We start from the raw sequence: 11,305 nt of genomic DNA on the forward strand, positions 1-11,305 counted from the left end.
TTAACATGCTTGGAATTTGCCACCAACGTTAAAATATAAATAAAAGATTTCAGATAAAAATCAAGAGTTTTGCAGGCTGCTCCTGAAATATTAGAAGGTCTGGCAATGCCAGACCAATAGATTCACATGTCAACAGGCATCAGCTGCTCCTTTCCAGGAGGCCTTGCACCAGGCAGATGCAACACACGTCACCTCCTGCACTCTTCCGTCATGTGGCCATGCCACTCTGCCACCAAGAGACGCAACGTCTAATTAATTCCCTGAATCTGAATGAATTCCCTCCCCCTGAATCTGACTGGCCTTGGTGATTTGCTTGAAACCAGTGGAACGCAGTGGATCCACTGAGGAGGTGCCGTGGGATTTCTGCAGGTAGGAAAGCTGGCAATCCACTAGAGAGGGGAGCGGCTTCCATGGTCGGCGTGTAGAAATAATGCCTTTTAATTTTGTTTACAAAAATATCACTGGCTACCTAATCCTGATGGACAGACCTCCACTCTGTTCTCTGTTTGTAGAGCTGGAGCTTCTTATGCTGAACTTGGTAGTGGTGCAGAGAAGACAGCTACTGCTGAACTCTTTTCACTCTGTCCTTCGATCCAACGGAACCACCCTCAGCTGCTCTCACCTTTCTGTACGAAAACATCCCAACCATCTGACCAAAACCCATCTGAAGTTCCTCTACATCCAGGAAAACCACACTCCAGAAGATTCAGAGCCAGGCAGAGACAAAGACCTTTTGTCGATAAAGCATTTACTGACATATTTTTGAGAGATTAATTGGCATCAGAATACAAAGAGGAGCTGGGTGAAAAAAAAAATGTCCTCTATAAAAGATGTATTTAAAACCCTGATTGCAAACATAGTTCACATTCATTGCAGAAAACTCAGGAAACACAGAGAAGCACAAAGAAGCAAATGAAAGCCACCTCTACCCTCACACCTAGAGAATACCATCCTTCTCCTTTATGTTTTGTTCTTGTAATGGAACAAATAATGTTGCAAAGATCAGATCTTATTGTAACCCCTTGTCCTGCATCATATTATACACATTTCCTCATGGTACTAAGTAGGCACCTACAGTATAATTTTATGGATAATTTTATACATAGTATTCTATTGTGTGAATGTATCATAATTTAGATAATCATCTCCTATTGTTTGGCACTTGTTTCCAATTTTCCCCTAGTTATGAGCATCCATCCTTGCCTACATATCTTTTCACATGCCCGGGATTATTTCCTGGCTAAATGTCTAGAAATGGGATGGCTGAGTCACAGCTACAATATTTTTTTCAAGGCTTTTGTTACTTATTGTCACATTGTCCTCTTGAATTATGTCCTCACCAGCAGGGTATAGAAGTGCTCATTTCATCAAACCACACTAACTGGACAACATGTACTTATGGTTTGGCCAGTTGACAGCTGTAGCCCTTTGCATTTAACAACAATATGCCAATAGCCAAGGACAAAGCACTGAAAATGGTGGAGAGAACAGAAGAAATCTCTGAGAATGCAGGGTGGTTTTTACAGAGGAGGAAAGTGAGACCCAGAGAAGTAAGTGATTTGCCCAGTTATATGGGGAATCAGTGTATGTGTCGTTGACACTGGACTTGAGTGTAGTCACTGACAAATTCTGGTCACAGTGTCGGGTTAATTAGTTGACAATTGTCCTAAACTTACCTGATTCTCCTTGTCCCCTTCCATTTTGAAGCATTGTATTTAGGCAGCTGCTCATGCTGGTCATGATGAGTCATGATGACTAGAAGTTCTCTATGACCTTAAAAGTGGCAAATCCTCTTCATGTTTGCTTTTCAATATGTATTCTGAATCCGGTCAAACTTCCTGACAAGGAGCCTTGTATTGGGATCAAATAAGGGCTAAATGGTCTGAGCAGGAGCCGCAGGCTAACCCAAAGAACAGTGCATGTGATGGAAACTCAAGATCAAGATGCATGCCTTGATGCACACAGAGGCAGCTGGTACAGCCGAGGGAAGTGTGGTTGTATGGCCTCTCCGCCCAGAAAGCCCACCACCTCGCTTCTCACAACCAACGGGAGGAAACCGTGGCTCATCCCTGGCTCTTCAAGCATCAGCTCTTTGGATGCTCCTTCCTGCCACCCAGTCCATGGATCTCTTCCTTCCCCTGGCTTCTGTGACATCACCTCTCTCTTTGGGCTTTTGTCCTACTTTTCTGTGTCTATTTCAGTGTCTCTGCTTTTCCTTTTAGTCTTAAATATGTGGCACAAATCTCAGATCACAAACTCAGAGATGTTCATTATTTTAATTTTCAAAATAACCACCTTTACATTCTATTTCAGGCTCTTACTTTGCCCCATAGTGGAAACTGAAATGTCAGTGAACTCAGGGTCATCTCAGATCCTTCTAGTGCCCTGTTCTCCCCTTTCCCTTGGGAGTCACTGGGGGGAGGGTCCAGGTTCTGGCATCCAGTGACCACTCATCATCCTCCACACACAGTGGCACACCCCGAGGCTTCTGTCATTCCCATCAGTTCCCTGTCCTCGGCAATGTATGTCACCACAGTCTCCTCCTGGACACCCCCCACCCCCCTTAGCTCTGGCTCCCTCTCTATTACTTCTTACTCTGGGGCACATAGGGATCATCCAGCTACTCTCAGCACTGATGTGGGTGCAGGGAAACTGACTGGTGCTCGGCCATTTGCCTGGTGACATGCCACCCAGCTTTTGCTTCTCCAGTACTCAGGCTTGGCATGGAGGCACCACCTCCCTCCAGGCTTTCCCCCTTTCAGGAATGCTCATGAGGAGTGATTCTTCCTAACGTAGAGTAGCACCTCCCTCACTGATTCCCCATGTCTCTTATCCCACTCTACAGCTCACCTCCACCTTGGCTGGATTAGGTTTCAAAAATCCAACCTTTAGAATGTTCCAATGGATAGAATAGAAGAAGGGCCTGGTGAGCAGAAAGGAATGTTTGATACTAAATGCACCACCTCTAATGCATCGTGTGGTCATCACGCTACCCGTGGATCTATTCTCAACCCTTGATGGAGACTTGACACCCTGTCATCTCTTCCAAGATCGACCTCAGTGGGCTCTGGTCTGTTTGTATCACTTCTGTGGAGGCCCATTCTCAGCAGTTACCCTGATGCTATGGGAGCACGCAGCATGTTGGCATGCTGTGGGAGCATGGCAGCATGGCCAGAACAGAATCCACCTCTACATGTCTTATTAACTTAGTCACTCCCCTCGACTAAGAAGATATCTCCCACCTTCTCCCTTTCCCCTTGATTCACTGAGGTCTACCCCACCACCCTGACACTTCTTTCATGGAACCTTACCAACTACTTTGTCATGTCCTGATGACTTTCTTCTCAAGTCCAATAAGAGCACTTATTGTCACTTACATCTCACTGAACACAGGATGTTTGGCAGATGGTTTTGTGAGACCCTGACTAGATCATGACCTTATAAGGGTGCAGGGACTCTGCCTCTTTTGCTGCTGTATTCTCAGGGCCTAGCACAGTGCTGGACACACAGTAGATATTCATAAGACATTTTCTTAATAGATTAATTCTGTTAACAAGGTTTGAGCCTCCTCAAAAGAAGTTGTGCCTTATACCTGTAGAGAACCCAGAGCCTAAAAAGTCCATGGCGCTGAATGGGTCTCTGCCTGATAGTGAGGGTGAAGTAGAGAAAGTGTACAGAGGTCATCCTAGAATTGAGGAAGTATTTTTACAGAAGTCCTGGAAGTACCAATAAAACATTCTCATCACCAAATACTCAAGCCAGCCATATCTGGATCCTCTATATTAACTCCTTCCTTGACAGAAACTTTGATTTTGTTTTTTGGGGTATCTGTAGTGTAATACAACCATTCCACACATGTATAAAAACAACCAACCAATTAGCAAACATGTAGTGCCTACCTAATACTTGTCTAGCACTGAGCTTGGAGAAATAGAGAATGAAAAGAAATGAAGATTGTTTCTGGAAATGTACTGGTCTTCCTCAGGCTACAGTCTAGTTGGGGAGTCAAAGCATACATACCCCAAGTAATAAGAGGGCAAGAAATGTGCTCGCTTTGGCAGCACATATAATAAGAGGGCAAGAACTAGGTTATACATCAGAGACCAAAAAGAGGGTCTAGCGGTAAAGGATTAGGAGATGAGAAATCTCTGTAGGAATCAATGAATACATCACAGATATGAAGGGACGTGGTTGGACCTTACATGACAAGGTCCATAGTAACATGAGAGCAGTCTTGTGAACATCCAACAGCTTTGACCATAAAAAGCAACATTCAATACTATGTGTGCTTAATCTAAGGTACGATTTATTAATCTCATAAACCAGCAACACTCAATACTATGTGTGCTTAATCTACTGCACGATTTATTAATCCCATAAGCCTATTAAATATTGTTCTTGTAAAAATCCAAACACCATTTACCCAACCAATAACATAAAACTTAGGAATTTCCAAATTAAAAAAATTCCCTGACATTTAAACATTGATTACAAACTTCTTTAATCAAATTTGCCTAATCATCCACTTAAAATCACAATTCTACCATATTGAATTCTTTTACACACTTCAAAAAATGTGTACATTATCATCATGGTGATAATGACTCTTTGCTACAATTACTCTTAAAGCAATGATAAAAGTACTCATATTATGGAGTTGTTTCTTTATTATTTTTATACTTATTTTTATTTTGACCCATTCCTGAGATTTCAGTGACTCTACCAGATAGTAATGTCTATAGCTTCCTAAGATGATGATAATTTATCAGAACCAAAGTCAAAATATCCTTTCAGACTTGTGAAGCCAGCAGATTCTAGATTCCTTACCAACTAACTCTTGTTGGGCTGTAGAATGTGGTTACAAGACCGAAGGAAATGTAATTCTGAATTTGCAAGCTGAGTTCCTTTTTACAATTGAATTTTGATTTCTCTGTTTGCAGGATCTCACCGGCTACTTCCACCCTACACCCTCCTCCACCCCTGTTTTCTGCCCTGAGGGCCTGACCTGTATGGGTTCATGGATGGGATGGAGGAGACTCTCCTTTCTGGTTGAGTTCAGCTAGCAGAGTGCTCAGCCTAAGATCAGAGGCTAGCAGTGGGATGGCACCTAGTCTGAGTTCCCTGACCCCTTACTGTAAAGTGGTCTTGGCAGGCTATGTCCCTCACAGCTCTTCCCAAGGTGCCCTGCTCCATGTGGCCCTCGTGTTCTGTGTTTCGGGGACTGCTCCTTCCTTTGTCTGGTCGGATGGATGGAAGAGCCAAGATAGCGCCAACGCTGCATTCCTGCCCCAGCCCTTAGGGTCCCGTTCAGCCAGCCCACGTCTTTGTAATTATCTCCTCCTTAAATGATCATATCTTGCCAAGCCACTTTTTCCTACTGGGGTCCTGGCTGTAGCCTTGGTGGGGGTGGTGCTTGGATATTCTATCCAATACCCAGCCTCAGGAGGTAACTGCCTAGCTAACTAAAGACAGGGACAGGAAATGCGTTTCAGAGGAAATACACTGACTTTACAAGATGGCGACCAGTTTGGTTAATACAGTGTAGAGGGCTGACTCAGGAACTGGCCCACCATGGACACCCCCAGCAGTAGGGAAACAGGGGATCTCTCAGCAGGGAAAGACATCCGAGATGATAAGCTTGTTCAGGGACCAAGATGATTCTCAAGGGGGGAACTACACCTTCCAGGATTATTGTGGACAACTAGCAATAAAACATTCATCAGACCTCTGCCAAAGGAAGTCCTTAAACACAAATTCTTAAACACCAGGCTGTTGCTACAGCTGGATTCTCAGCAGAGCCTAGTCTTTCCTTTATTAAATTGGCATCATTACCCTTGCTGCTTGACTTTGAATGCTCGCTCAGATGAGCCTGAGATTTGTGAGGTCGTATCTGCATGACCACACTGGAGAACTAAGGCAATTATGCGGATAATTCAGGCAAGAGCCTGGCTTTGCTTAAGTTCCATAATCACCTGAAAAGCCTGTTTTTCAGAGTATCTCCAACGGCACATTCAGACAAAAACAATTTTGTTTTCTGGATGACTGCCTCAGTCTTTTGGCCCTGTGACTTTAGCCCCAGTGGAAAAGTGATATTCATCATGCTCTGGTCCTGAGCCTGTGGAATCAATAAACAAGGCATCGCGATCAGGACCAGTAATGGGTCCAACTGTGCACAGCAGGAAAAAAGGGGGAAAAAGCCTCCAGCGTGGCCCACTCTCCCTTAGCAGCCCCTTTGCCCTGCTGCCCGCTCTGTGGACAGAATTCAGACAAGACAAGTTAGCCTGGGCTGGGCCCTGTCCCTCCCTCATTCCTTTTCTGGGGTAATGGTCATCACTGCAGAGGTAAGTCTTCCTTGCATTTAAATAGCACAGGAACCTTCCCTGCACACATCAAACTAATGAAAACCTTGAGTCAGTGTTGGTGAGAGGCGTTGGGCTACTTTGTGCAAGCCAGCTTGGTGGCTATTATTTGCACTGTGAGCATGGTCAGGACATGTGAGTGATATGATTTGGAGGGTATGAGGAAGTGCCATTGCACCAGGGTGCCTGGAATTCTACAGTCAGAGACGTATTTCTTCAGCTCTTCAGGTATTTTCCACCTTTAAGAGTGCTTGAGTGGCTCAGCTGGTTAAGCATCTGACTTTAGCTCAGGTCATGATCTCATGTTTCATGGGTTCAAGCCCCGCATGAGGTTTACCACTGTCAGTGCAGAGTCTGCTTCAAATCCTCTGTCCCCCTCTCTCTGCCTCTCTCCCACTCATGCACGCATGTGCTCACTGTTTCTCTCTCTCAAAAATAAACATTAAAACAATTTTTTAGGGACACCTGGGTGGCACAGTCCAACTTGGGCTCAAGTCATGGTCTCATGATTTGTGGTTTGAGCCCCACATTAGGCTCTGTGGTGACAGCTTGGAGCCTGGAGCCTGCTTCCGATTCTGTGTCTCCCTCTCTCTGCTCTTCTCCCACTCACACTGTCTCTCTCTCTCTCTCTCTCAAAAATAAAAATAAACATTAAAAAAATTAATTGTTTTTAAAAAGAACTTCCTACTAAAGTCTTATCTCTAAGAGAAGGGATGTTTCCTTAGGAGCGCTAGTGCAAATAATGAGAGCAAATGATTATTCAGCATTCAGACTATGCTCCTTCATCTTCACAATCTCCTTGTGTGGGAGGTGCCGTTGTCGTTCTCCATTTACAGATGGGGAGCCCAAGGGACAGAGAGGCTCAGTAACTTGTCCCAAACCTCACAGTGAAGAAATGAAGGGACCAGTATTGAAACTGGGCAGTCTATTAAAAGTCTGTGGCATAACTGCCCCTCTTTTCTGCATTTGGGGGCAAAATTGGGTTCCTCTTCAATGCTGGCAACTCAGCAGGAAAAGTGGGTGCAGCTGAGCTAGTTTGGAGAGGGTGGAGGAAGTATGGATGGAACAGAACCCAGGAGGGAGAGTAAGGGGTCAGCCCTGACTGCCACCAATATCAAGGTCTTTCCCAGAATGCCTGGAGGAAGACAGCCCTTCTGGTCCAGGGTTGCCTTGGGTTGAGGAGTCTTGCTTTGTCCAAGGGCCATGCAGTTGAGTGAGCACACATAGCAAGAGGGACACAGATACAGACATGAGGCAGGACATGCTCAGTGGACCCAGACTCCTTGCGACCGAGTTCTGGCTCTGCTACTTTTGAAAAGAGTGACCCCTGGACATGCTGCTTTCCTAAGGCCAAGTGGAAGGAAGAGACATCAGATATGGAGGGAAGTAGTTGTCAAGGACAGATAGCCATGGCTATTATAAATGCAGACAACTCTCTTTTCATGACCACAGCCCTCTCTCTAATCCTGAGAGTGAAGGTATCAGCCAGTAGTGAGAGCATATTGTAAAAGCTGAAAAACATTAATTAGACATGATACGGTACATTTACCTCTGCTGTTACAGTTTACCAATTGTTTGTTCTGCCCATCTCATTTAGACAGAGAAGACATCTAAAATAGTTACGTGGTGAGCTAACTTTGCAAGGCCAAAGTGTTTATAGAAAGATTTGTCCAGAAGCCAGGCAGAGAATCTGTGGGCATCAGACACTGAGGGCTAAGAGCGTCTTTTCATTTAGAGAAATTAAGGTAGAGAAGTGGTTGGTGGCCAGGATCCAAGCCAGTGTTGGTTGGGATAGCTTTGGGGGAGGTTCTAATTTATCAGGTTGGAAGTTTCATTTCAGAGGCAGTCAAAGTCCAGTATTTTCAAAGACAAGCAAGCTAAATGTAGATCAATGGCCAGAACTGTTGGTGAAGGATGTAACCCATCATTATATGTGGTCACAGTGTCCCCGGAAACCCTACTACCTAACAGAAGTCTCAGTATACAAGCCTTGCCTCTCCAGCATGTCACACAGCACAGGTATGAGAGAAGACTGAATCCCTAATAGTTAAAAAAAAAAAAAAAAGTATTTCTTTGGGGAAAGGAAACAGATTATATCAGGGCAAAATCACACCTGACTAATTTCTTAGAGTTTGATGTAAAAGTGAATAGCTTTGTGGATATAATTTATGTAGACCTTCAACAAAACTTTGTCTTGTCGAAGGTTACTCTGGAACACTGACTTTCTGCGAAATTGGTGAGGATGTAAATTACAGTCATGAAGAAGGGATTGCTTTCGGGGTGACAAACAGCAGGAATGGGGCCCCCTGGAAACATACAGCATGGTGGCCCAGAGGAGGAGACCCCCAGGCTTGCCAAGAACACTAAATTCTTTTGCGTCTAAATCATCAAATTAGTAGAGAGAGATTCCAGGAATGACATTGGGTAGGGTCCATAAGTAACAGACAAGCACTGATTAGTCTTTCAATAACAATGTGAACATTCACAATTATTTAGCGAGTGCCTGTGTCTGGCCCCTGCTCCCAGTGCCTTGTCACCTGCAATCTGACCCCTTGAAAGAGCCCTGCAAGGCAGATATTTCTATTTCTAGAATGAGAAATGAAACTTGGAGACACCTCCGGGGTCTTTGTCCTTTTGACAGGATATTAAATTGCTTGGGCTCCATACAAAATACTACAGACTGGCTGGCTTAAAATTTCAGAAATGTATTGCACACAGTTCTAGAGGCTACAAGTCCAAGATCAAGGTGCTCGCAGGGCTGGTTTCCTCTGAAACCTGTCTCCCTGGCTTGGAGACAGACGGCCATCTTCTTGCTGTGTCCCCGCGTGGACTTCCCTTTGCCCACACGAACCCTCGGTGTCTCTTGTGTGTGTCCAAATTTCCTTTTCCTATAAGGAAACCAGTGCGATAAGATTAAGGCCCACCCTAAAGGCCCCATTTCAACTTCATCACCTCTTTAAAGGCCCCATCTCCAGATACATTCTGAGATACTGGGGGTTAGGGCTTTAATGCATGAATTTGGGAGGACACAACGTAGCCCAAAGCAGACAGCAACTAGGGTGAACTATGGGGAACCATGGGATTGGAGAGTGGAAGATATCTTTTCATTTAATGGCAGACGCTGGAAGGGCAGGGAGTGTGGAGAGGTCAGAGGGTGAGGGATGGCTCCCCAAAATAAGCTGTGAGGAGAGAGAGCACTTCTCCTTCCCTCCTTCCTACATGCCTTCCCTTCCATCTCATGTGGAGGCTTGAGTCTTCCACAGGTCAAAAACACCACGTTGCTGTATTCATTTTCTTCACCCTAGGGTCTAAAATACAGAGTTGTAATAGGAGACGAGCCCCCCCACCCCCATCCCACTGCAGGGCCAAATCAGAGCTCTGGAAAGCGGCTCCAAACACAACATCATTCCATAGCACATAGTTGAGGTGGGGTGTGTGGAATGGGGCTAAAGTTATTTGAATTCTTCTCGAGGCTGACATCTCTACAACCCTAGGCACAAAAAGCCCTCTCTCTGCATTCAGTTTGTAGCAAAGTAAACAATTTGTAGCAAGTAAACAGGGTGTTCATTGTGTTGGTGTTCTGTGGCCTGAGCTTCAAAGACACCTTTTGTTTTAAAGGATATTTAAAAATTCTTCATTAGCTGTAAAGTTATTTTAAAAACCCTTTCCCAGACACCCAAAAACCTCTCATAAAAAAAAAAAAAAATTATGAATAACAAGGAATGGTCATTTGTGGCCTTGACTTCTAGTCTGGTCAAGTCCACAGGGTTTGTGGGGCACTTTGGGGCACCAGTTCCGGGCGACATGCAGAGAGCAAGACCGGGAGAATGAGCCGGACTGTGAGAGAAGAGTAGAAAGCATGGTGACAGGGACACCATCCTGTGGGGACAGTAGAGCTCTTGCCATGTACAATTTTGCTTGGGAATGATGTGGCGGAAAACGCGGGGCCACGGCTTTGCACAAACCCAGGGGGCGTCCTTTGCCCTGGCCCAGCTGAGCCATTTGTCTAAGCCGCAGTGTTAATGGAAACCCTGCGGTGGAGTAAAATGGAGGTATACCAGGGCCCAGCCTGAGTGCCATCAAACCATCAGCATGACCCCGAGTGCTCCCACGGGTACCGTGAGAGTGACCCCCGGGGCCCAGTCCCCAAGGCCCCAGGGATCCCGTGGTTGGCCTTTCGAGAGGTGGTGGCCAGCTTCCCCACAAGGGCGTACCTCCTGTCAGGTCCCCCCATCTCCGTAAACATGTCTCACTGCCTCACAAGAAGCTCCCGCTGGCCCACGGCCCATGGGCTGGTCAAGATCGAAGGAACATCCAAGTCACCTAAGTCACGTCCCTCCTTGCGCAGGGGCCGTGCTAATCTTCTCGGTACTACTCCAATTTCAGTACACGTGCTGCCAAAGTGAGCAGTCATGTCCCTCCTTATGGAGAGAAGGGAACTGAGACCAAGAGAGAGGCCAGGGTCCAAGGCCCCACAAGAAGTGAAAGGCAGAGCTGGGTGAGTGTCCCTCCCACTTCCCTCCTCCAAAGCTTTGTCATCATGACCCCTGCCTTCTCTGCTGTCAGCTAATTCCTCAGTTTCCACAATGAGAACCAGGACCCTCTGTCTGAAGGCATTCACTCCCATTACAATATAAATACGTTAATACTCACCCCATTTCAGACCCTATCTTAGGAGCAGATTTCACAAGTGAGAAGGTGAGACCCTAAGCTGTTCTGAGTGGTGGTGATGGAGAAGGGGGTGTGCCCCCCCCCAGGAAGATGGGCAAGAAACAGGGGGAGGGCAGAGAGGGGCCCAAGACAAGTTTGCACACTACACAATATTGCCTCCATCTGGCCTCACTTGGATGGTCTGAATGATTTTGATATTATCCAGAAGACTTAGGATGCTGACCAAAGACTTCTCCAGATGCTCAGAAGTTGTACTTCCAAGCATAATTCTTGGC

The 11,305-nt window shown here is 45.7% G+C and overlaps 1 non-coding gene across 1 annotated transcript; it reads right to left on the reverse strand.

Moving 5' to 3' along the window:
- Positions 1–10,664: 10,664 nt before the first annotated feature.
- LOC120230412 lies at positions 10,665–10,769 on the reverse strand. Its single transcript, XR_005528010.1, has one exon. It is a non-coding gene; the product is annotated as a U6 spliceosomal RNA (small nuclear RNA).
- Positions 10,770–11,305: the final 536 nt, after the last annotated feature.

The sequence above is a fragment of the Hyaena hyaena genome, unplaced genomic scaffold (genome assembly GCF_003009895.1).
Source record: "Hyaena hyaena isolate Hyena2069 unplaced genomic scaffold, ASM300989v1 scaffold_2, whole genome shotgun sequence".
NCBI classification, from domain to species: Eukaryota; Metazoa; Chordata; class Mammalia; order Carnivora; family Hyaenidae; genus Hyaena; species Hyaena hyaena.